General features: G+C 38.7%; 1 protein-coding gene across 2 annotated transcripts in view; it reads left to right on the top strand.

Annotated features, from left to right (window-relative positions):
• The first annotated feature begins 342 nt into the window (after positions 1-342).
• Positions 343-27,263, top strand: part of LOC134212467 (uncharacterized) — a 206,028-nt gene continuing 179,107 nt past the window's right edge. For both annotated transcript variants that reach the window (XM_062690365.1, XM_062690364.1), the window contains exons 1-2: positions 343-1,233; positions 10,889-11,723. The gene's annotated coding sequence lies outside the window, so the exon portion shown is untranslated. The remainder of the gene's footprint in view (positions 1,234-10,888; positions 11,724-27,263) is intronic.

Genomic DNA, 27,263 nt, shown 5'->3' with positions numbered 1-27,263 from the left:
ATCTCTAAACATATTCATCGATTCAAAACAAACCGGCATCGGAACCATTCCAATATGCTTCAACTCCCAGCTGATTCGGAATCAGGCAATGCATTTTCCCATGCGATCTCTCTCCGTCTCTCGATTTACCCGCTCTCTATTTTCTCCTGTACGAAAAGCAGTACATCAGAATGCACTACTTGGGAAAAGGAAAACTTGTTGTGAAAACTCCGATCATCATCACCATCATCATCGGCATCGTCGCCCGCGCCGTCATCGCTGCTGGCACGGCGGTGTGTTGCTTTCACTCACCGCGCGCGTTTAGAGCTCAGAACGAGGACGACTAAAACGGAACCAACCCATCCTTTGGAGTGGCAGTCGTCGAGCGCGTTTCGAGTCGGTTGCACGTGGCCCTCTTCCTCCTCTTCTCTGGTGGCAATCAGTTAGTCAGGTATTCGAACGAAGAATCGGATTATACGGAAGAATCGTTTCGTTCGTCCGAATGATGTGGGCTTTAGGCGAAGGATCATTCGCCGTCACCGCTGCGGGATGCAGACGGTCATATGCAAGTGCAAGCGAGTGCATCTAAGCATGGGAAGCAAGTGTAGCTAAAATAAATTCGAGCGGAACGAGGGGTTGTGTCCCGGCCCAGTGGTGGTGGAGGAGGCCTCTGAGCAGTGATTAGGAGCAATTGCTACGTGCGTTGCCCCTCAATGAGGAAAATGCATCAGTTTGGAAATTGATATGTAGTGTGTTGTAGCAGTAGAGCCGCCGGCAGACAAGCTCATAGAAGGATGGTGACAGCCAGTTGAAAAGGGGCATGGGAAAAGAAGTAAATGTGAATGAAACAAAAAAGATTACGACCAGTGATATGTAGCGGGTGGAAATAGATGTCAGTGAGGCGACATTTATAACGTAGTGTGGATAATGATTTAAGTGCATGTGGCGAGGGCTCATTACATGGTGGAAAGGCACTTGAGAAGATGATCCGCAATCCAGCAGTCGGAGTCATGTTAGAAGTGATGTTGATGTGAAGTGTGCGGAGAATTGGAAAAACGACAAAAAGGGAAGGGGAAGTATTTTTCCGTGACAAATGTGGTGAAGTGTGACTGAGTAGCGCTGTTACAAATTAATCATCGAGGGATTTCCCGTGTTTTGGATAAACGTCTCTTTGGCGTGCACAAGTGACGGAAAATAGCGTGACATTGCTGCGGTGATTATGCTTGATGTGGAAATATTTGTGCCAGAAGGAAGGTAACATAAAAGATTATGATTGCTGATATTTTATTCCAGTATTTATTGGCTCTATGGAGTCCTTTGAAACCGATTAGCGTGATTTGTGGCTGTTTGAATTTATAATGAGTTCCACCGAATAGTGAGATAATGCGAAATAATTTATGACGCCCGGAATGATAACTAATTAATTTATAAATAGTGCCGCTGGGGCCTGCAATCACAAGCTACTGTGACTGTAATTCCACGAATTGTTGGTCAAATTATTCCCATTAGCTTGTATACATTATCAGACGGAAATATAAAGAGCTATGGGAATTTATCATCCTAACTTGATTTGTGTGTGGGTTATTTGTTTTTGACCTTTGCAACCAGACACAATTATAAAAACACTACTGCGCTATATGAGATGCCATGCAAATACATAATACACCCGATTCTGTTTTTACACGGATTTTTTTTACAAAATTTTTGCAAAGTTGCTCCATTTTGCATGATTCGTCGAGAAATCATAAAACTTTTTTTACACGGATTTTCAAATTTTAAACTGAAAACTTTTTTTACACGGAACGCATCCCCCGTGTAAAAAAAGAATCGAGTGTACCTAATTTATTTTGTTGTTATGATCATATGGTATTGTATCCTAAAGGAGGATTTCCTCTTCCTTTTTCATTAAAAATCAAATGTTCTCTTTTTGCGCAAAAATGTACTTCTTTTTGGGATATTCTGAGGAATTTGCATGAGGAACTCCTTCTAAAGTAAGGTTAATAAAGAATACTACAACAGAAACTCATTCTCAAACAAAACGTTTAGTTCCCTTTTGTGTTTTTATGCTTTCTAATTCAAATTATTTTCCTTTATTAAAGGAAAAGTTTCCGAATAAAATCAATATAAATATCGAAAATGAAATGCGTGAGTTACAATAATACAGGTGTCGAAAATAATAGAAAAATCTGAATTGTGACAAATGGATTAGGAGAAAATGCTAATGATTCCTAAGAGTAAACACCCATCGAAATGCCTTTTGAACGTATTGCATGGAACGCTTCCAGAATATGTGAGGCGAAGAGCAGTCGCATACCCTGTCTAGAATGGAATAGAAATATCTATAATCTAATCTGAACAGTTTTGAGTTTCTTCAGTCTAAATCTAAGCCGATTTCAATTTCTTCAGTTTAGAACTTTGTAGTGTTACAGTTTACGGTATCAATGTCATTCACATGCCTCAAATTGTAATTCTCAATGGTATTCAAGAAAAAATCGCCACTGTTCTGCAAAACATCTTGTGCTTGACCCTAACAGATTTTAATATTAGGTCGGTTATCTTTTGATAAATGTTCAGAATTGTAAGTGATGAGCTTCTCTTGTTAAAATTCTGTGAAATATCGCTAAAATACCAGCTCAACAATATAGAACATTTGTTCACTGTTGATCACTGAAATCAATTGAAGCTAAAATTTTCCCATTGTAAAGATTGTACTTGCGGCTCATAACTGGAAAGTGCTTCATATTGAGTATATTGAGAGTCGGAAATGTTGTATATGTTATGAGAAGTTAAATATTTATATATTATTCAGGGTGGCGACTTATTTCCAAAATTAAAATTCCCTGATTTTTCCTGGTTTCTTCCAGGGTTTCCAATAAATTTCCAGAATTTGAAAAATGCATTAGATACACACATAACCATTGGCGTAACTAATGAAAAATTCTAGGGGGGCTAACTTTTTTTTAAAACTTTTCTATTTTAACACTCATAAGACAGAAAGTTTACCATTTTCGCTCGATTCAACTGATGTATATTGTTGGTCTACCAGATATCAATGGACAACTTAAATATTTCAAATGATGTTCATCGACGCTCAGCCCTGTTTCAAAAATCTAGAAATCTCGTAGGATTCCCAAAATCCTTGATAGGTTAAGAAAACCATAGGTGTTGTGCTCGCCGTAAATAGAATAAGATGCACGATCCTGATTTTTGAAGGATTTTTTGATTTGCTTCGAACCTAGAATACATTATAAATTAAATATTAGTTAGTTAAACTATTTTTGCCAGCTTTCAATTCAGTGGCCTGACAGTTCCTAAGAGCTTTCAAACGGCGATCTGACCACAACAAACTAACCTTTATTTTCTGTTAAAATACTTCTAGGATGATTTAAAAAAATCAGTTTTACATTCCAATACAACTTATTGGTCGTTAATTTTCAATTTAGTCAAAAAAAAATTGCAACAAATTAACTTATAGGAGCATTTGTGTTAATTTGTGTAATAGGGACATTTAACACATCTTTGCTCTCAGTAGGTCTGTTTCACGCCTACTGAGTCATTTTCACTGGTTTCATTGCTGCAGCGACAATAGGAGTTCAGAGAATTAAATAGTATGCGGAGTTTCTAAAACCCATCCGAAAGAATACAAAGCTTGCAATTTTTAGTTACCTCTACTTGAAATCTAAGAGTTTTACCGAATCTTTCTCAAGAAGCCTACAATGAATTAAAATGCGCTGCAGATTTTAGGATTGGTATTAGTTAGGAAGGTTAAGATCATACGCTCGATTTAGATAACAATTACTCACAAAACCCTGGAAAAACTTGAAAATCTCAAGGAATTGTCCATTATCCATTAAGTACTTGTAATACTAATAAATAATATATTTTTTATTTCACTTGTTGATGAGGTATTTCTTTTGGTATTTCATTAAGTTATAACGTGTTTTGATGGGTCCAGATTTTGTCGTGAGCAAGCCTTATAACAATTGTCCGAAGTTCAAAAACTTGAGCGATTAGATTCAACTTGCTGTAGTGTTTCGAAAGGAGGGATTGGATAATGAAGACAATCCTTTCTCTGCATTTACCCCCGTATATAATCAGTGGACTAGATATGTGCAATACTTATATAAAGTAACAAATTTGCTAGGGGGGGGCTAGCCAGATCCAAGGAGGGGCTATAGCCCCCCTAGCCCCCCTGTAGTTACACCAATGAACATAACATTATTAAGCAGCTTCGAAATAATGTTTAAATATTAGTATGATAGGAAAATAGGAAATTGATAATTATAGAAGTGCTTGTCATTATAATGGCACATATTTATTAATCTTCTGTCTGTGCTAAAAAAAAGCTTACGTTGTCTGTGCTCTGGGGTCAAATTGACCCGAAATTGAAATTGCTATAACTTTTTTAATGTTTGGTCGATTTTGGATTTTTGGGGCGGTTTCGAAAGATAATTTAATCATCGTTCAGATCGTAACCAAAGATTGACTATTGGTGGGCGGGTACACCGCGGGGAGGGGTTTTAGTGAACAAGGGTATAAAAACAGTGATTTTTCATGATTATTTTACTTATATCCGAAAATCCTACCCATTTTGAACTGCACCTTTTTTAAAAAGGTTATGCAGGAAGGCGTGTTCTTTGGCATGAGGCGTTGATAAGTTTAGAACTTCTCCTAAGTGTAAATATTCTTATCGCATAAATTTAAAATTTGTTAAAATGGCGTCTTGATCAAAAGTCGTCTAGTGGGAATGGACTGTCTTGTGACGGAAGTAATAATGGGGAATTTTACAAATATGCGGCAATTTGGCTGATCTTTGATTACTCATGTAGACCCAAAGGCCTTAATTCCAGGGTTTTCTTGGATGACCTAAAACATATTCTGTGAACACATTCTATTATTTGCAGCATCGCTGGAGCAGGTTGAATACAAAGAAAACTTTTGATGAACTCTACCACAACATTCATGTTAGCCAAAAATGCTACATTACATTACCAAAATACATCAGATCTCACATGGAACAATATACTCAAATATAACAGCTCACTAGCGCCGCATCTTGGAAGAAGTGCTCATTATATTGAGCACCGCTTTGTAGTCCTGGACATCCTGAACAATGTTGCCAAATACAACTTGGGTGTAGGTATGAGGGATCTCAAGCTAAAGCAATATTTCAAACAAGCAAGAATATTGCAAGTACACTAGCGCCGCCTATTTGTAAATTTCCTAATTATTTATTCCGTCACATGACAGTCCATTCCCACCAGACGCACCTTGTTAAAGACGTCATCTTTACAAATTTCAAATTTGTGCGATAAGAATATTTACAATGAGGAAAATTCCATATATCGGAATTACTTGAGTAGTCTAAAATAATGAATTCAAATATACCGCCACCTAGCGACCAAGCTCTAAACTAATCAATACCTCATGTCAACGCCTTCCTGCATAACTTTTTTTAAAAGGTGCAGTTCAAAATGGGTAGGATTTTCAGATATAAGTAAAATAAGCAAGAAAAATCACTGTTTTTGTACCCTTTTTTTACGAAAACCCCTCCTCGCGATGTATCCGCCCACCTGTAGTCAATCTTTGGTAACGACCTGAAATATGATTAAATTATCTTTCGAAACAGCCCCAAAAATCCAAAATTGACCAAAAATTAAAAAAGTTATAGCAATTTCAATTTGGAGTCCCCAGAGCAGAGCAAGTTTTTTGAAAAAAAGTACACTGTAGCGCATTATTTCAAGATTTTTCAAGCGAATTTGCACCTAGGAGACAGATCTCGGCGAGTTTTACCAAACTACCAAAAATTAGGAGAATCGGTTGAAAATTGAAAAAAAAAACAGCCACTCAAAATGGCCTGGAGTCATATTGACCCCAGAGCACAGACAAAAGGTTAAGCATACAGGAATTCTTTGAAATGTCTCTCTAGTAACATCTACGGATATTATCGTTAATGCTTCAAGAATTTCTTGGGAATTTACTTCAGGAGTTCCGTTGGAGACTCCTCCCGAAATTTCTTGAAATATTCATCGAGGTGTTATCTCAGAAATTCATCCTTGAATAGCAACGGAAAATCCTCCGGACATTTTTTCGAAATACCGTTACGAATTCTTTAAGAAATACATGCAGGAACTTTTTTGGTAATTCATTCAAGTCTTCCTTATTTTAATACTTCGGAAATGAATCCAGCATTCTTTAAAGAATTCTTCCCGAAATTTCTTTAGAAATTTCATCGAAAAAAAAACCTTCGGAAATTCCTTCTACATTTCCTTCAAATTCAATTTCAATTTCTTCTGTAAAGAAATTTTAAAGGAATACCTAGAGGAGAGACTTCCTAATGAATTTCTATTAGGATTTTTGGAAGATTTATTGAATGAATAGCTGAAAGAAATTTTTTAAATTATTTCTAAATGAATTCTAAAAAGATATCGAATTTTAGATTTTTTTTAAAAGAGTACCTGAAGCAATTCTTAGTCAAAAGAAATCCCGAAATACCGCCGCTTCGAGGAATTGTGGCAGGTTTTTTTTCACCTGTTCATTCAGAAATATATTAAATTGTCGAAAAAACGGTTTTTTGCATAATTTTGGCGTAGGTATAAATTAAATTTGGTGGCTCATCCCGGGTAGAAGCCGTGATATTGATAACAACACATGATATTAACTTGTTTGAAATAAGAGTAAAAATAACAAAAAAAATAAAAAAAAATGCATCCAAATATCATAAAAATATCAGGTTTTGCTATTAACAACAACAAACTCAAGATATTTCAAACAAGTTCATATCATGTTTTGTTATCAACCCAACAAACATTCACCTTCAAAAATGCCGTGAATACCAGGTCTCAACGCACCATCTGTTCGTTGATTTCAAGGCGGCATACGACAGTATAGACCGCGTAGAGCTATGGAAAATTATGGACGAGAACAGCTTCCCTGGGAAGCTTACCAGACTGATCAAAGCAACGGTGGATGGTGTGCAAAACTGTGTGAAGATTTCAGGCGAACACTCCAGTTCGTTCGAATCGCGCCGGAGACTAAGACAAGGTGATGGACTTTCGTGCCTGTTGTTCAACATTGTGCTAGAAGGTGTCATGCGGAGAGCCGGGTGTAACAGCCGGGGTACGATTTTCAACAGGTCCAGTCAATTTATTTGCTTCGCGGATGACATGGACATTGTCGGCCGAACATTTGCAAAGGTGGCAGAACTGTACACCCGCCTGAAACGTGAAGCAACAAAAGTTGGACTGGTGGTGAATGCGTCAAAGACAAAGTACATGCTTGTGGGCGGAACCGAGCGCGACAGGGCCCGCCTGGGAAGCAGTGTTACGATAGACGGGGATACCTTCGAGGTGGTCGAGGAATTCGTCTACCTCGGATCCTTGCTAACGGCTGACAACAACGTTAGTCGTGAAATACGAAGGCGCATCATCTGTGGAAGTCGGGCCTACTACGGGCTCCAGAAGAAACTGCGGTCGAAAAAGATTCGCCACCGCACCAAATGCGTCATGTACAAGACGCTAATAAGACCGGTTGTCCTCTACGGACATGAAACATGGACAATGCTCGAGGAGGACTTGCAAGCACTCGGAGTATTCGAGAGACGGGTGCTTAGGACCATCTTTGGCGGTGTGCAAGAAAACGGTGTGTGGCGGCGAAAAATATATCAGTATCCAGAAGGTAGCTAAAGCCGGAAGGGTACGATAGGCAGGACATGTTGCAAGAATGCCGGACAGCAACCCTGCAAAGATGGTGTTCGCTTCCGATCCGGCAGGTACGAGACGGCGTGGAGCGCAGCGAGCGAGATGGGCAGACCAGGTGCAGAACGACTTGGCGAGCGTGGGCGTATCCGAAGATGGAGAGATGCGGCCTCGAACCGTGCAATGTGGCGTCAAATTGTTGATTCAGTGTTATCTGTTTAGATGTTAACTAAATAAATGAAATGAAACATTCACTAGTTTAAGTAACATGATTCAATTTGTGTTGAATAATGTCTGTACTATTTCTTATCGCAACTTCTGTTCAGGCTTTGTTCACACAATTTGGAGAAGTTATACAGCTACAACATCTTATTTTGTTAAACCCCAGTCAATATTTTGATACGTATAGCTTTTGATATAAGTTGTCATATACAAGAAAGATAACTTGTATATAATGCACTGAAACGCTATATACCTACTAATGTGGAGGCCACCCGACTAGAAGAGCATAACAGAAACTGAACACAATTTTAACACATTGTGTTCTTTATAACTTATTTTGATATAATATTGTTCTTAGTAGCCATTATCTTTCAAATGTTGTATCAGGATTTTATGATAATATGATTTAAAAAATGCTTAACACCGAATTGCCCAACAGTAGGCATTTAAAATAGATGTGGTTAAGTCTCCCAGCTATAGATATCACAATGCTGATATTATTTGAAAAGGTTGTCTTATGTTGTTAGTTTTATGTTCTCGAAAAATATTCTTGCTTAGAAAAAAACAAAATTTCTGATTGTTGATAACAATCTGGAGACCTATCATGAACTATAAAATTGCAAGTGCACAGAAATAATATATTTTATATCTGATTCTGTTATAAATTTCTAACAAAATATGTTAATTTAATGATAAAAATGTAACAAAATATGATAGTTTTTGTTTCCAGTAGTGTAATTTTGATAGAATTTTAGATATTTTAACAAACATCCTGCACCATGTTTCTAACAAATTTATAACATAATAACATAGGTTGATATAATTTTAATATGACCTTCTAGTCGGGCATATACGTACTAAGCAACGAGTCTTGAGTTTTTGTAAGCATTATTACGATCTAGGAAACATTGAAAAAAAAGTAGACAACCACGTCTCGAACATCCCACCCTTGGATCTAAAGGCTAATGCTCTACCGATGTGCTATACAGCAACTCTTGAACAGCTACAACTTTTTGACAATCATAATCTATATGAAGCTCTAGTATACGATATTACAGTATACGATGTCAATTACTTTTATACGATTCGAGTATCATGTTGTTGTACGTACAAATGTAGCTTGAGTCTTATACGGAAACTGTTTGTAATTGTTCCGATAATGTTCATACATAAAACGATTACGCAGCATTCAAAGCGATTCTGCCCACATATAAACGATGATGAAATGTCAACATCAGTGATATTTTGTTTCGTCATGTTTACCACTTTGTTATTTTCATTTGGTTGAAGTTTAGTTATTTTGGTCAATGTTTGGCAGTGGTACGGAGTACAAATCGGTAGTATTCATGAAGATAAATAAAACAACAGCATTTATGGAATGAAATTGAATCCCATCGGATGGAGTGAAGTAAGTGGAAATGAAATTTATTTTATCGTTGGGATACAGTGGGAAAAAGTAAAATCTATTTACGTACAACGCACATCCGTATACGATTTTCATGGCAATACGTATGTGGATATACGATTTTTGCGATTCAATCAGATTAACTGGATATTGTTTATATTGTTTTAGGACTTTTTTGAACACAATCGTAAATATTCCGTATGCAGATATTACATACGATAGTAATCATATTTGGGCTATCTTTATAAGTAATCATATACGAGTGTGATAGAAAACTGCAATATATGCGATCAAATATATACTTTTCTATACGATCTGTGGTTGACTGGGACAACTTTATTACCTGATCTGTTAAACCTTTAATAAGCATATACTTAGCCTTAATTCAGCTACATTTTAATTTTTCGAAAATAATAACGCATTTAGATCTCCATTTTACGTATGTTGAAGAAATTGCTATTTTCATATAATCATTTTAAAATTTTCCTAAATCGGGTCTCGAACTGCTGACATTTGATCATCCGCCGGTAATGTTGTCATCCGCGCCATCCTTGATTTGTAAGTTATGGCTTACTCGACGCATAACATAAATAATCGTATGGCTGAATATGAATCATTATTGGACTCTTATTCAACAAGTCAATCTGTCAAACTACAGTTTGTCAATAACTGTACAAGATTTTTATTTCAACCAAACGATAAAATAAAATCCGTCGCCAATGATATTAATGGAGATTATGAAAATTTAATGGATTTATTTTCGACCTTGCTCGGAATCTCTGAATAACCGGTTGCGATATGATTGTGCCATCAATGCCACAAATGCAGCAAGTAAATAACTACACATATCGAAATTTATTTACATATAGAAAAATAACTAGTACATATGAAATCTGTAACAAACATGCAATATGGTCGATTTTAATTGAATTTATCTGCTTGCGGAAGGTCCCTAAGTTGGGCCTGAGTATCGATGGGTTCAGCGCCTACCCTTGCCAGTTGTTCCCTTAGCGCTGGCAATATCATGACAAGTGAAGAACTGAAGTCATTTCAAAATTCACAAAAATGAAAAAATAAAAATTCTGAAGGCTCAAAGGTTATGGCCAATTTTTTTATATGCGAAACCCTTGCGAAAAACTTACTCATTATTTCGGGCACTTGACTTCAATAGAATTGCTCGCGACAAGTTACATTCGACGGGGAATCCAGTCCCACTGTTTTCTATTGAAAATCGGTCAAATCGATCTATGGGATCAAAAGTTTTGGCCAAAATACAAATTTAAAACCTGTTTAGGAAAAATGCTTTTTTTATGCTTTGCTCGTTTGATTTGCTGAGAGTTAGTTGCATTCGCCAGGAATTAAATAATGTTTACAAACAAATGTAAGATAAAAGCGCTATCCACTTATTGGTGTTACGTTAGACTTTTCTCATATGCTTCTCAACCCTTTCGTATGAACGACAAAAGCATCATCACCGCTATGTGCATTTATAAGTTTTTTTTTCAACGGCTGGGAGGGAATTTGTAATAACTTTCTTTTCAACTGATTCAATATTTTTTTATCAATTTCTTTTTCCTTCCCACAGATCAATTTCCCGCATTGGAGGAAAACTGCACCGCCCGAATTTGCAATCTGCATCAGCAATCAAGTGCAACATCAAACAAATCTCGCCGCCCACAAATGAACGGAAGAAAGATTCTGTGTATACAAGAACTATAATCATGATGCACTGATGGCTCCATGGAGTCGTTCGCTTTGAGAAAATCCATCTGGTAATAGTTTTTGTAGTAGTGAGCAGCTTCCGGTTCTGATTTGAAGTTCTGTAATCATCTTGACTTTCGAAGTATATTGTGCGCTTCTTTGCGGTTCAGAGAGGCATTGAATGCTTTCATTGTTTATTGGGGGAAACATTATTCCTAAGAAGTAAAACATTACGAACGGCCTTTCATGCGTCATCGGAAGTTGGTTCTGTATTTGCAACGAAATGAAAAGGTTCGCGTGTTTGCATGAATCCGTGGTTGATTAGGCTTTCAGCGCGTACGGCGGAATGATTATAAATAGGCCTATCAAATATTTGCGAGTTACCGCAACCGTAAACCGTGATCCGGCTCGCTAGTGCGTTGTATCCGATTATAGTCCTCCATGGTTGGTTGTCGCCTCCGCGTCATCACCTCCAAACTGTGTGTGCTTGTAGACAGACGTGCTTCCCATTAGTCGATCGAAAATAGTCAACATCAGACCGTGGCTTGAGACGGGACTTCTCCATCAGGTTTTCATCGCATCTGTTGATGGTAAACTGAGCAGACATTAATTAGCCGTGAGTGTATTTATTTACGGTAGACCTACCTGCGCCTCGACTGAAGATAGTCCATCAGAAGGAAAAGCATTACCCAGAGAAGGCAGCCGGGAAAGCAGGAAAGGTAAGAGCATTATGATTATGTATACATTTAGTTGTTTAATGATGAATGGCCTTAATGGAACAAGTCGGGAAGCTGGACTGTGGGAAACACTTGTGGGTCAAAATTGGGATTGCGAATATTCTGCATTGAATTAAATTTTAAATGCCTTTAACTGTGATGATTATTGGGGCCTTCCATACCCGTGTGGCAAGGGGTCGCACACTAATTACGTAAGCGTAAATAAAAAAAAATGTTTGGGAAAAATCTTACATAGGGGGAGGGGGGTTACGTAATTAATGTACGGCCCCTAAGATGTATGGCTACGAAGCAAAGCCATGCTGTAGGTGGCTGGGAAAATATTTCAGAATTTCATTTAAAATTTGTTTGGAAACTAAACAATCTATTTTGAATATCTTTATAAATTAATACGTCTACTTCTAGATTTTTTAAATATTATATTAGGAATTCATTAGAAAATCCAAAGTCCATCGAAAAGTTCATCGGGAAATCCATCATTCAAGAATTTATACAAAAATTACTTATGAAATTCAAATTAGGATTTCCTTTGCGAATTTCTTTAAGACATACTTACTTACTTATGGATCCTGTACACCTCCGGTGGTGCAAAGGACCGATTTGAAAGATCTCCATCCTGAGCGTTGCCCGGCTATCCCTTTAACCTGTTGCCAGGATAGATTTCGGTCGACTACTTTTATTTCTTTATTGAGGCTACGCCGCCATGAGCCTCTGGGTATGCCTCTGCTGCGATGTCCCGCTGGGTTCCAGTCTAATGCTTGTTTACAGATTTCTGTTGCTATCGGCCTCTGGTGACAATGACGATGGAGCTCGTTGTTTGAGATCCAGTTGTGAGGCCACCAGGCCCGAATTATATACCGCAGGCATCTGTTGATGAACACCTGCAGCCGTTGAGTGTTCTCCACTGATACACACCATGTTTCGCTAGCGTATAACAGCACAGATTTCACGTTAGAGTTGAAAATTCGTATTTTGGTGCGTTCACTTATCTGCCTGTCTTAACCCTTAAAGGCGCAAGGTGATTTTTTTAGAAATCGTCGAAACTATTTTTAACGTTGTCAATCATTAAAATCATTTCGGTTTGTTGCTTTAAAACAACATTGCGCATTTAAGGGTTTAACTCGCAAAGGCAGCTCTTGCTTTCTTGATCCGTACGCCTATGTCGATCTTGGTACCGCCGTCTGACGCCATTTGGCTACCAAGATATTGGAAGCTTTCAACATTCTCCACTGGTTGCCCAGCTACTGTGAAACTGGAAGGAGTCACCGTGTTTACATCCAACGATTTGGTTTTGTTGACGTTGATGAGGAGGAGCGCTCGGCAAGGTCGTTGAGCTTACTCTGCATATCAGAGCGCCGTTGCGCGAGGAGTGCAACGTCATCAGCCAATTCGAAGTCGTTTGGGTGCTCCATGGTTATAGGCTGCCATAACAGCCCGCGGTTTGGTTCACGGTCAATCGCATCTACCAGAATCTCATCGATTAGGATGAGGAACAGTAACGGTGATAGAATACGTCCTTGCATCACACCAGCTACGACCCGGATAGGGTCGGACAGGACCCCATTGTACAGCACTCTACACGAAAAGGCCTCTTACTGTGCTTCGATAAGACCGATGATTTTCTCAGGAACCCCCTTGCGTCTCAGGGCGCCCCACATATTCTCGTGATTGAGACGGTCGAAAGCTTTTTCGTAGTCAATGAATACCAAGTAAAGGAACTCTTGGAATTCGTTGACCTGCTCCAAAATGATGCGGAGCGTGACAGTATGGTCCACACAGGATCTTCCGGCACGGAATCCGGCTTGCTGCCGCCGGAGAGTCGCATCGATCTTCTCCTGAATCCAGACTAGGATAATTTTGCACAGAACTTTGAGAAAGGTACACAGCAACATAATGCCTCGCCAGTTATCGCATACAGTCAGGTCACCCTTTTTGGGCACCTTCACTAAGATACCTTACATCCAGTCGACCAGGAAAGTTGCGGTGTCCCATATATTACGAAATAAACGATGCAGTAGTTGAGCGGCATGGGGTCAGCTTTGAGCATCTCGGCTGATATGCGGTCGACCCCTGGGGCTTTATTCGATTTCATGCTTTGGATGGCTGTTTGAATCTCTAGCAGTGATGAAGCTTCGGTATTGACGCGTGTTATACGTCGGATCCTAGGCAGATCATGCCGAGGTGGTGATGACCTGGCTGGCACTTGAAAAAGCTGCTCGAAGTGCTCGAACCAGCGTTTCAGCTGGTCAGTTGGGTCGGTCAATACTGATCATTCGCGTCTTTCACAGGCATCGTTGTATTCATCTTCGCCCCGCTTAAGCGTCGTGAGATATCGTAGAGGAGGCCAATGTCCCCGGTTGCAGCGGCTCTCTCTCCTTCGTCGGCCAGAGAGTCTGCCCACGCTCGCTTGTCCCGTCGACATGAGCGTTTTACTTCCTTCTCAAGAGCCGCGTATGGTTGACGGGCTAAGACTTTGGCTCCTCTGGTTTAAGACATACTTCATGCAGATTGTGCGGCCGGTAATAAAGTTAATCAGTTCAGTGCGAGATTTCTCTTGTTTCGGACAGCAGAACGATCGCGTGATCGACCGAATAATTGTGTTCTGCATTGCGCGGCCGGTAATAAAGTTAATCAGTTCAGTGCGAGATTTCTCTTGTTTCGGACAGCAGAACGATCGCGTGATCGGCCGAATAATTGTGTTTTGCATTGTGCGGGCGGTAATAAAGGTAACCAGTTCAGTGCGAGATTTCTCTTGTTTCGGACAGCAGAACGATCGCGCGATCGGCCGAATAGCTGTGTTCTGAATTGCGCGACCGGTAATAAGAATAGTTATCGAACAAATAAGTGCAGTGCGTGTTTTAGTCGTCGGGATAGAAATAAAATATCTATATTGTGTTCGGTGGCTCATGCGCATGTCGCACGCTGGCCTTATTTAATAATTTGCTGTAGCCATCGAGCAAGTGAGTACAGAGTGCTGCGCTTCCGTGCGGTCGTCCAAAACGCGAATCTCCTTACTTTTCATATGCCACCGTGTGTGCATGTTTTAACTTTTAACTCGTATTAGTGTTATTTCCCATCCCATAGATCGCATCACTTACCAAAGTGAATCCAGATAAATTATCCTTTGTAACTAAAACGATATCCTATCCCAAGACAATCGTGGAGATGCAGAGGTATACTCGGTCTCTAATAGCAACGAGAGTCGGACTAACAATCCTTCCATTCCTATATGACCGTAAGGACGTGGCCGGCGCCGTTATTGACTTTAAATATTTGAGCTCCCGAAACGTGTACATTGAGAATGGGTAGCTAATCCCAAGCCTATAACCGTACGATCCGTCCGCGCCTTCCGAAAGGATTAGCGGATGGTTTAAGCGCCACTCCTAATGGAGACCATCCACCTGTTTTAGGGTTTCCCGGCCTAAGACCTTTCAGGGGAAAGGGTTATTGTTTTCCAATAATGGAAGGAAAGCGCGAAGATCGACAGGCTATAGGGATTCCAAAGAAAATTACTCCCCCTTCGAAACACGCTCGATCATTAAGAAGAGCAAAAACAATCTAGTTGAAGGCAGAATATTCGCTTACAGTCGTTATCATCATCGGTTGGCTATAAACAGCTCACCCCGATCAGATCTGGAAAAATAGAGAGTGTCCGTTGGTTGGATTCAGGGCCAACCTCCCCAGTAAAACAATCAAAAAGAAAATGCCACAAAATAACGAAACCGGGTGACATGGAAACCTCCTCTACATTACCTCTTCTCGTTCCTGCGAACTAAACAAGTCGGTTTGTCTGTGGTACCCTATTGCATTTATTAGAACTCGACAATAACACAATGCTTTCAAATTTCAATTCATTGACATCGATTTATTTCGTAGGCCTACAATCATTAATTCAAAAAAACTCTCTCTCTCTCTTCTCCTCTAATTCTGTTCGCTTTTCTTTATCTTCCACTATCGTACTATTCTCCTATCACGTGCTTACTGTGCGGTGTGGGCATTCACATTATGTGATCGGCTAACAATGAAAGAGCCTCTCACGCCACGCATCACCAACCAAAATTGGGAGCAGGCAAATCCAAAATATTCTTAACCAAGCGTGCTTGGCTGATTTAATTTGCATGCATGCGTTTACTTACGGACCATCTGTATTATTGTCGCCGTTGTAGCTCCACGACGGGGACGCTGCTATCGGTCGCTTGCTGGACGATGCTGTTGACCGGTCGAAAAACGGTGCGGTGCCGCAGGCGGCCTGATGAGCGGACGACGCCTACGCACGTGCTCCACGAACGGAGACGGCGACGCTTGCCATGTGCTTACGGGATGGTGGAGAAGGTGACGCTTACCTACGGCTCATCTAACGATGCAGGTCTCTTACACCGCGGTCGCGCGTTCTTCCTTCTACTGCGCTACGGAATTACTTCATGCGCCGACGGCGCCTCGCCAACGAGATGTGGACTTTGCTGCTGCTGCGCTCTCGGTCGTCACCGACAGCGGGAAAACGGTTGCTGTTGCTGCTGACTTGCTTACTCTTTGCCTTTGCCTTTGTCAGGAGTTGTCGCTGGCTGATACTGGTGAGGTAACGGGCTTTCGCACACTTGCCACAAATCTAGGAACGAAACGTGTTTCCCACGGTATTACCATCCCACAAAAAGCATATTGTAAAGCACGTGAATTACCTGATATTTGTTCCACACTCGCACACTTCCTACTTCTAGCACGCTTGTTTGATCGCACAATAATTTGATCGACTGACCGTTTAGCTAAGAGGGAGAAATTTAACTCGAATTAGCAAGTTCAAGGGGCCTCCATGTCACTACGTTTTACCTGGAAAATCACCTCACGACGCGAACTAAAATGGACTACTCCTGCCTCTTCCACAATCCAGATCAAAGTGATCGAGTCATAGTCAAGAATCCTCAGATCAAATGCAAGATTGTCTTAATTCTTGGCCTTCGGTTTTGACCTCACGAAGTCCCTAGATCGCATTTCCCCCTCCTAACGATCGAAGTGCAGGAAGCAATTGATCCATTCGGATTGCAGCCCATTTTGCCTGCCGATCTTTCCCGAAAATTATCAAAGGGTATTGTTGGGATTTTCCCCAGGTGGATGGTCGCCACCCGAATCGGTGACGTAGTCACACGCGCTCGCCACATGGTCTGCACGTTGGTCTAGAACATTCTTAGCGTTCTGTGAGCGCGAGAGTAATTCAACGTGAAAAGAGCTTTTGAAACGCGGTGTATTGGACTGCTAATATTTGATAAATTTGTGAAACTATTTACAAAAACTATTAACTAAACTACTTTCTATATTTCAATTATTAAATTATACAAAATATTTACAAAACTGTAACGGACCGAATGGCCGTTACAAGCCCCATTCATTGTGTTCTCTGTACAATTTCGCAAGTTCAGTCAATCACGGAGTATCAACTACGAATTGTGCGGTCATAATGCTCATGCTCATGCTCATGCTCTGGTTTAAGACATACTTCATGCATAATACATTAAAATCACAAAAATTCCATCGTGAATTCTTCATGAAAAAGAAATTTCCCGGAGCAGTTCTTTGAGGATTTTTCAGAGAAATGTCTAGGAGAACATAAAGACTTGAAGAATTCTTGGAGAATTTCTAAATAAGCGAAAGAATCTCGAAACGGAGTAATTTCCTTATGATACGTCGGAGGAAATCTCAAGGAAATTACCCGGAAAAAAACTATTTTCTAGGTGAATTCTTTAGAAATTGTGGAGAAGTTTCCGTGGGAATTTCCGGGAGAATTACTCAAATGACCCCTAGTGAATTTTTTGGGGAGATTCCTGGAGGAATTTGTGAAGGAATTTTTTTTCGGAAGAATTTCTTAAGAAATTATCGTAGCATTAATTTCCAGAAACATCTATTTGTGAAAGACTTACTGGAGGAATTATTAGAGGAATTTTGAGGTAAAAACTATCTGAATAATTTCTGGAATAATCCCTAGAGGAATGTGCGTAAGATTTTCCATATCTGGATTTTGCAGTTTAATTCCCATAAGAAGCTCTTCAAGAATTCTTGGACAATTTTCCGCAAGATTTTAGTGGATCGCTATGTGAATTTCGGAAGGAATTAAAAAAAAATCTGATACTGATTGCAGAAAGTATGAAACTCCTAGTGTGCCGCTGTAAGCACGCTCAAAGCAAGCGATTCATTATTGTGCTTCTACTGTTTGAAGTGTGCGATCTATCGTGTTGATGCTGGTCACGCTAGCTAGTGCGGGTAACCGCAAAGTGCAAAACTGGTGCAGCGCAATCGAGTAGTACGCAAAGGTGACGTTGAAATACGTAGCTGAATGTAATGTATATTTTTTGTGGACCATCATTTAAAAAGGACGTAATAGCCAAAATTTATACTTTCTAGTTTTGACTCAAATCCCGAACATGACTCATATTCCAAACATCCCGTGTATAGCCATTTTAACTCAAATTGTGTAACTTTTTCCGTAGGATGTAGTATTCATTTACAATCTTGATCCTCAGTACGGAAAATCACTGATAGTTTTAGTTTTAGGGCCCTTAAGCGCCAAGTGTTCGGAATTTGAGTCATGTTCGGGGTTTGAATCAAAACGGTATGTTAGTATGTTGATAAGGAACCGGAAAGAATAAGTTTTGGCTGTTACTCCTTTTTCAAATGTTGGTTTGTATTTTTACTTTGTACCTATGTCCCGCTACCGTCGCCATCGTTGTGAATGAATTTCCGCAGCAATCCCCTCCGACGACTGCAACCGTTGATGATAGTCAGAGGCGCTTCCACGTTCCAAGTCCTGGGTAGGACAAATACACCCAAAAAACAAATCTTACAATTATTGTATAAAAACGTGGCATATACAAATCTGTAAGGTTTTTATACAGAAATTGTATTAAAATAATACAAATTTGTATAATTTCAATACAACGATTGTATTAAAATCTTCCAAAAATTGTATATGCCCAATTATTATACAGTTTCTGTAAGGTTCTTGTGCAGAACTGTATTAAAATCTGCCATCCGCTGGTTGGGTGTAGGGGAAACGCTAATTTGGGCAACAATTCTGGTGCAAAGAAATTAAAAAAAAATGCCCACATGATTTGTGAAATTTTCTTCGATTTTCAAGATGAATATTGCTTTGCCAATTAGCATGGCAGTTGCCCTTTTAATTCAAACAATGATGATCAATCAACGTAGGAGAGCAGGGGAAAATTAATTCGACAACCATTGCTTCTTCAAGACATGAAGACATGGTCATAGAACTGACAGTGAAATAAAGATGGAGAAATTCTGAGGAATTACAAGCCAGATTTTGTTTTATGTTTATTTTGTTTTATTGTTGTATGTTTCCAAAATGATTATGGATTATTATGATGCCTCAGACGTCATATAAATAAAATCAAAGTTTTCGAAGATCTTTATAAGCTTCCAACAGAAGTCACGGATTTGACAAATTGCTTATAATCTATAATGGTGACAACCAATTATTGCTAACTTATTGGACTTGTTATTAACTTCATACAATCGTAACAATTCATACAAGGAAATTGTATGATCGTCAACGATGAATTTTCAGGAATTCAAAACCCCTCGCGGTCCAGATTTTACGCGGTCATTTGTATGAAAAGCTTACATTTGTTGTATTAAAACCTTGCAGAATTTCATATGCCAAGATTTTATACGAAAATTGTAAGATTTGTTTTTTGGGTTCACGAGGTATAGTATTATATTGAATTGACCGGCTAAAAAAATTGTAAATTATCGCATTATCTAAATCTGATTTTCAGATTTCTACAACTTCTTTTTTATCTCTGATATCCACAAGACATCTATGTGCGCAATTGGGATTAAAAAGTATTCCCTAGAGTTCTAAAGAACAATATAGAACAAAATAGTCTACTATTTCCTAAGGATCCCAGAAACCTCTTTTCTAGGCCTAGAAAACATAGGTAGGACAATGCCTTTACATTCATGCGTAGGACATGTCCTACTTGTCCTACCAACTCCCAGCGCCACTGCTGATAGTGTTCTATAACCATTACCGACGTAAACTCGGTGGCTCATAATAGCAAAGACCCATCGTTGAAGCTGGGGCTGTCAACGGCAGAGTAGGATGGAAGCCAGAGTAGACGACATGCGACACGACGCGATAAAGAAGTTTGACAGTTCATTGATAATTAATCATTAAAATGCTTATAAAAACATTTATGTTATAGAGTCCAGATAAGAGAGGTTGATTTTTTCATTATTCTATTTTACAAATTTTGGTCACTTACATCCCTATGTCAGAAGAACATCCAGTATAAATAGTTTGTGCTACAGGAAGGCAATTTGCCAGTCCGGATGTCTCTTTAGCTATGTGACTTGACCTTGCCTGATATGTACAACTGTCGTATAGCATATTGCTCAAAATTGAACGACTTTCAACAAGGAAACATTCCATAATGGAAGAACGTTGTCTGCCGCAAATGTAATCCGTGGCATGGGGGAAAGTGATGCGTAATCCGATTTAAACCTCCGCTCTTCGCCCTCACGGTTAAGATATCCACCGTTTCGCTAACAACTGGGTGTGATAAACGTCGATCAATGTCACCCGTTGAGTGGCATGAATGTACATATTACCCACACGAAAACATGTGAAATCTGTAAATGAGTAATGAATTATGGTTGGTCTGCACAGTGCTGAAATTTTAAGGCATTAAAATCAATCCAATTGGGAAGCAAATGAACTGTAGCTGAGTTGATGATAAATTCGTATATATATTTTTTCACTTTTCTGGCCAGTTGGATTACTTCGGCTCGCAACTCGAATGAGTAATAGACTCTCTTTTATGACAAGTATGTTGATTGGGAAAGATTGATAAATGAAACGAAATTCGAAAAACAAACATTTATAAAATTTCAAATAGAAAGACACAAACAATAAAATCAAGTCAATATTAGAAAAAGTGATTAAGAATGGTATGTACTGGAGTACTGATAATGAGAGTTCTTAGAAGACAAAAACTTTCATAAGACGTCCCATTTTTCGTCGTTTATCCATACGCCTCGAATGGTTCTCGAATGTATCAATATTATTTACCCTAGGGTGTTGTTCAATCAAAAGGTAGTACATTGAGGGCGCACCGGATGTCTGTTCTTTTCCGATCCATAAATTTCTCCATGCAAAGCCGACGACAATATAGGCTTGAATGTCGAGTATTGATGACGTGTGATATTCGCCTACATGCTCCTGACCGGTACCATTGCTTCTGACTGTGACAACCGAAAAAATCGCCCGCCACCGGCGCGCCGGCCGGTAGTGACCTAAGTTTTTGCCTGCAGAGTAGGCACGTTCCGTTCTCCAGTGGGGTTCGCTGTCGGAAGTATCACACCATGCTGACCCCGCTATAACGTTTGATATGTATGTCGCCACCGAACGTGTTGCGTAATACTACACCAACCAACCGTCCGCAAAACGGTGAACAATAATAACGGACAAAAGCAAACAAGTGCCGAAAGGTTGAAGGCGACAATAAGGCTTGGATTATACGGCAGTCGAGTCGGTCAACAACGGTGATACCTACGCTGGAATCGATGAAATATGGTGACATGTGGGAAACGTACCGACCACACTATAAATAGTGAACAGGAGACCTGTGATAACGCGATATACTGATATGGGTTCAAGTCATTATTGGTGGCAAGGCAATATATCGGCTACGGGCGTATTCAACTTCATCTTTGTTGAATGGTTTTGTGGTGGAATGCAAAAAAAATTCAGCAATCCATATGATGGATGCAACATTTAAAAAAAAATAACTCCTAGATTTAAATCACATACTCAAATGCTTTACATGAAGTTATTTGCTATCCTTGAATCGAACAAAATAGATATTTGCTTTGGTGTTTTTTTTTTGTGGAATGCTCTCCCCTATAATCAGACGAGTGAGTACCTACTATTCCACCACTTTATTTCAACTTATAGCTATAAAGTTTCAATGGTATCGCTTTTTACGTGGTTTTGTTTTAGTTAATTATGGCTTTTGGATACAATGGAACATTAGTTGAACCCATAAAAAAAATAAAATTAGCATTCGTAGGTGATACAAGTCTAACCTATATATAGCATCATGTCTATCCAGTGTTGGTCAAATCATTCTCAAATCTCATTCTTGCTTCCGCGCAAGGAAACTCGAGTAAAGGAATGCATCAAGACTGAATTGTTCATGCCAAATTGTTTGCCAAAGATTTTGATTAAGAAAATGTGGAATGTCTTCACTTGTCATAAGACGAGTTTGTACAATCCCATTGAATTCCACCACTTAATTGTATATTGACAGATACGTATTTCGACCTCAACAGTAAGGCCGTCTTCAGTGTCTCGTACTTGACTCGACTTCAGTCGAGACACTGAAGACGGCCTTACTGTTGAGGTCGAAATACGTATCTGTCAAGATTCAATAAAGTGGTGGAATTCAATGGGATTGTACAAAGATTTTGAGTTAGCACAAATATTGCTTTAGGGCTAAACAGTAATTACTATCTCTTGGATGGACGCAAGGCACTGTCCAACAGTCAAGATCAGAATGTGCTTGAGATAAATAGTTTTTTCAACCGACGTACTTTAAACAAGTTCTTCACCAAAACACAATGCGACTGAAATTTTTATATACACCCAGGTTTTTTTACACGTTTTTTTTTTTGGCAAGGTTTTTTAACACGGATTTTCGAATTAACGCGGTGGGAGCGATCGTTTTTCAGAGGATCAAACTCCATACAATATGGGTATTTCCGGAATGGGAGCGATGAGTAGAAGCCGGAAATCGATATTTGGCGCCATTTTGGAATTCAAGATGGCTGACTATCGGACCTCGAAGGATTTTTTAGTGCCTCAAAGGATTTCCTCCGGAAGATCCTCAAAGGAATTCCTCCAAAAGTTCTCCCAGGAATTAGCTTAGCTTAGCTTTTAGCTTTGACTGACTACACATATCTATAGATTTATGGTTGCTACTATAGATATATGGTGCTACTCAGTGTGCAAGTTTCAGTGACTCAAATATTCAAATGATCAATAACGGCGCCGGCCACGTCCGTTGTATTCAGTTAGGAAGAGGGAAAGAATATTAGAAGGTGGTTTTTGCTATTTGAAGGCCGTGTTTACCCGAATAAAAAATACAGTAGAATAACAATACATTTTATTGTAACTCTACTATTGATAACATTAAATTGGCAATAACTTATATTGTAAATGAAACCAAACAAAAACATTAGAATGCATTGTTATGAACCATTTACTCAAATGTAAATGAAGTTTTCGCAATAGAATGTACGGGTTGTTAAGTATCGTAACTATACAAAATCTGAGATTTTTCCATACATTTTTTCGTCACACAATAGAGTGTATGGTTAATATATTGTTGAAATATCCGAACAAAACTGTTCAAAATACAATGGATTGTATTGTATTTGTATAGTAATACAATACGATTTTTTATTTCTCAGTAGTGATCACTAGTAATAGCGTTACTGTTCAACAATGCAATTTAAAGGGAAAAAATGCATATTTGGCGCTATGAGGCAAATATTGTTATATAGTTTATATGCAATGTAAAGAAACGTTTCAAAAGTTATCATTGTACGATTCTTATGTACGAAAACGTTTCGAAAAAAAAGCGAGTATTGTTACATTAGAGAAACATGTTGATGTATTTTATCCTCAGTGTTAATACAATCTGTTCAACCATCAAGAAACAATGTATCCTATTGTATACCGTATATTGTATGGTAATTCAATTGTTTACACTATTGAACCAATAGTACATTTTTATCCGGGTATCTCTGCGTCTCCTCAAAAACCACATAAAGAATTATCAGTTAGTTGGTAGGCATCGTTGGATTCACTCTGATACGATCGTGCCATTCTTCATTCACAATGATTTTCACTAACCATGATTTTCCCGCACAGAGCAGAAGAAACTAACTACCTGCGCACCGAGCAGGATCACGATCAAACGCATATCAATTGATTTACTTCTCGAACGCACAAAGTAGGGTAAGACGGTATAATATGCTCCCCCTAAGGCAACTCCTCGATAACTTTTTACTTTTCAACGCAATTTATGCAAACTTTGTGTTATTTGGTAGTCCAGGAAGTCGCAAATGCATTGCCCGTGAGTAGTCATATAAAAATATTACAGATAACACGTAATAAAGCTTTTTTCAAAAGTTGTGAAAAAATGAATTTCAAAAAGTGCCTGGGCAATATGCCCCACCTTAACCAAAGACGTTTCAAAGCCCTTCATTAGTATTTTATCAATCCCATAACAAAAAGGCTACAAATCCTTATGCGCTTGACATTAAAAAATGAACATAGGTCCATTTAAGCAGCTGTGAATTACATTTCAATATTTTCCAAACAATTTGGAAGCAACCGCTGCAGGCTCGCTGCGCTTGTGTCCAGTTGGTAAGGGCATATCGTCCTGCCTACACTGGGGCGTTTTGGCCAGTGAAACATGTTTTCGAAAATCGTTACATTTTTGAAGATGGTAGCAATTTTATATCATATTAACCACTGAGAAAAGTTATTTTGTTGCCCAACTGAGTGTTCCAGTGCAAGTTTTGCGGACAGTATGCCAGAGTCGCTCCAGAATGTTGAGCAAATAAACATTAAAAGTTACATCAAAACTATAACTTTTTGTATTTTGCTATTATTTTCATTGTTTTATACAAAAATATTTCCACATTCACATAGTATGATGGGCTTACAAATACTTATGGATACCTACTGATTTTGACCCTTAAATAGTTATAGTTTTCTAGAAATCAAAGGGGGGCGTTTTGGCCAGGTGGGGCGCATTATACCGTCTTACCCTACAACGAAACCAGATCGTTCAACGTGTCTATGAACCGAGCATAGACAACAGTCGCCATGTGGGCCCGATGCTATATGCAAACTGTGGAGGATCGCGTTTAGTACGACCGAACCGACGTGCAGTATTCTGTGCTTCCTCGCCCGATAGTTTCTGCAAAGTATGGAAGATCACACTTGTCTCGACCGAAGAAAAGCGCAATACAAGCGTACGATCCACCGAATATCAAGTAGATATTTTTTCTCCCGCCCGCGACAAATAAACATGCACTGTACTTACTTTCCCGATGACTACCCGAAAGTTTTTCCAGAAGTTCTTCTAGGAATTCCTACGGAAGTTCTTCCGAAAGTTCCTCCAGAAATTCCTTCGGAAGTCCCTCCAGGATTTCATCCGAAAGTTCGAAGAAATATTCTTGAAGTTCCTCTAAACAACCCTCCAGAAGTTGCTAGGAAATGAGAATAAATGTTCAATTTTCATAGGCAGATCAAAGTACAAGACATCAAATTCAGAGTCGCTTTGTTTAAGCGACTCATAGTACGGAAACAATATACAAAGTATTGGGGACGTGTACACAAACATTCAAATTTAAGTCTAATAAGATTAACTACGCGCCAAACTGCAAACCGAACACTGCAACGCGTTCGCGCTGTTGGCGCGAAACACACAAAACTAATCAAAAATCAAAAGAATGAATAGCAGCTACGCACGTTGCTCTTCTTTGCGCTGTCCTCTCACTGCATGCAAGCAGCAGAAACGGTGACGGTGAGTTGTGCGAACACCACGATTTCTCAGAATCTAAAAAAAAAAGTCTGGCGGTGGAGTTCTAATTGCAAATTCTACTAATTTTGATACAGGAATAATAACTACTAGAAGATATCAGAACTTTGAGCATGTCTGGGTGAAATCTAAAATCGCTGGAGAAACCTAGGGATCCTACATTCAGAGATATGCGAAAGCGGCCATCTTGAGCCAATCGAGCATTGAGAGCTGTCAGAATCTGAGCCAAATGAACAGTGTTATTGTTGCGGATTGAAAGGTATTGCGATTGTAATGAAAAAGATTATATGAAAAGTTTTGTCGGATAATCAATTTGTTTTACATTGGCAAGTTGAAGTAGTCCAGTTTATGCATGGTACTTTGTTCATTTGTATTGCACTTTTATTTTAGTGATAAGGCACTGTTGGACGTTAGATAACGGATTCTGAAAATGCCATTATACGCAAAGTCATGTTCGAGCTCCAACATTTTACACCACGGTAAGTGCTGGCAGCGTTTGTTTACGAAAGTAACAGCGTTGCTAAATCGCCTGGAAAAGTATTCGCACATCTCTTAATATAGGATCCCTAGAGAAACCCATGTTTTCTCCTCTGTGTGTTTTCCACCGGAACATACCAATGAGAATAGATAGAAGGTAAGGAAGTCATACCTTAGTATTTATTTTCATTGGGTAAGGGTATGCGATAAGACACTTTTTCCTGACGAAACGAAACGAAACGAAATTTAAAATGTCTGTGTTGATTCGAAAAGAAACGAAACGAAATATATATTTACTTTCGAGACTTCGAAACGGTACGAAATCAACGTCCATTTAATTCGAAATTTTTCGAAACGAAACGAAATTTTAAATTTTTTTCCGCGGAATTTTTATTGAATTGATTTTACATTATGTAGGCAATTCTAATTTAATTTTCTCAAAGTCAAATAACCGCTTTGCGACCTTATAGTCACATAATAAGCAGGCTGTGATAAATCGCCGTGTTCCCGTTTACCATTGGCTTACTTTAAATAAAGTAATACCAAAACATTTGTGCCGTCTTCAAAGGAATTCACTGTGCAGTGGGTGCTTCCGAATCTGATGAATTTTATATCAGTTCAGCTTTATATCAGTAAGTATGTATATAAAAATATGGGAATTGTGGGATTTTTTTTCTAATTTATATTCTATTTAACTTTATTTCATTTAAGACTTATGTGATTAAGCTGAAGTATACTTTATATTCATTTATCAGCGAGGTTTTAAGGTATTGAGCTAAATCAAAACTATTTGCTCGCTAGACGAATCCTCTGCTCATTTTTAAAATGGACAAAGATAAGTCTTTCAGATTGCATTTCAGAAATGTGATCGCAAAGTTTTTACGGCAGCAGTTCCTATTGTAAATTAAATAAATAATATATAATATAATATAGTTAATTTATTTATCTTCAGATAATTAGAATTAATTCATACAGTTTTTACCTTAACATATGCATAGTTTTTACAAATTCAGAGCACTTTCTTTTAAATTCAATAATAGTTCTTGCATTTTTTATATCTAAAGGTAATTCATTAAAAATTTGTATTCCTCTATAATACATTGACTTTTGATTTGTCGTCATTGTGAATGGTACAACACGTAAATCGTAAATTTGCCTAGTTATATGCTGATGTATTTCGTCCTCTAACAATAATGTTTGTTATATATTCTGGCATGAGGTTGTTCTTTAGTTTAAAAATTAGCACAAGCACATTAAATGTAATTCGTTGTTTGACTGTTTGCCATTGTAGTGCATCCAACATAATATTGATTGGAGTATATCTATTGCAATTCAAAATGAATCTCATAAACTTATTCTGCAATTTTTGTAGCCTTTTGAGATGCGTGTCGCCAACCAGAAACAAAACTGACGAACAGTAATC

This window comes from Armigeres subalbatus, chromosome 2 (genome assembly GCF_024139115.2).
Source record: "Armigeres subalbatus isolate Guangzhou_Male chromosome 2, GZ_Asu_2, whole genome shotgun sequence".
NCBI lineage: Eukaryota > Metazoa > Arthropoda > Insecta > Diptera > Culicidae > Armigeres > Armigeres subalbatus.
The sequence above is the reverse complement of the archived record's forward strand: the minus strand, read 5'-3'. Positions and strand labels throughout refer to the sequence as shown.